This window comes from Nematolebias whitei, chromosome 7, assembly GCF_014905685.2.
Source record: "Nematolebias whitei isolate Nwh7 chromosome 7, NemWhi1, whole genome shotgun sequence".
NCBI lineage: Eukaryota > Metazoa > Chordata > Actinopteri > Cyprinodontiformes > Rivulidae > Nematolebias > Nematolebias whitei.
Window position 1 is genome coordinate 41,912,300 of NC_056504.1, and position 373 is coordinate 41,912,672.

The following is a 373-nucleotide window of genomic DNA, read 5'->3' on the forward strand; positions in this document are numbered from 1 at the left end:
ATATATATATATATATATAAATATATATATATATATACATATGTAAAATTTAGTTCAAATTAATTTAAAACGTTTTTTGTCATCATAAATGTTGATACAAGTTTTTCAGTTTCATGTTAAAAGCAATAAATGGGATCAATTGTGCTGCTTGGGTCAAATTTTATCATCAAATTATTTGACTTCCGCCTTGAATCCAAACGGAAGTTGAGAAATTATCATTTCAAAACTTCTCATAAATCATCTTACCGAGAGGGTTTCACTTCTTGTTCTTTTTTTCTGTCCATCTTCAGTGCGCGCTCGTGCCGCTGGTTCCGATGGAAACGCTGCAAGCTGGTCCGGGACCCGGGATGGAAATCCTGCAGAGCGCACAAGT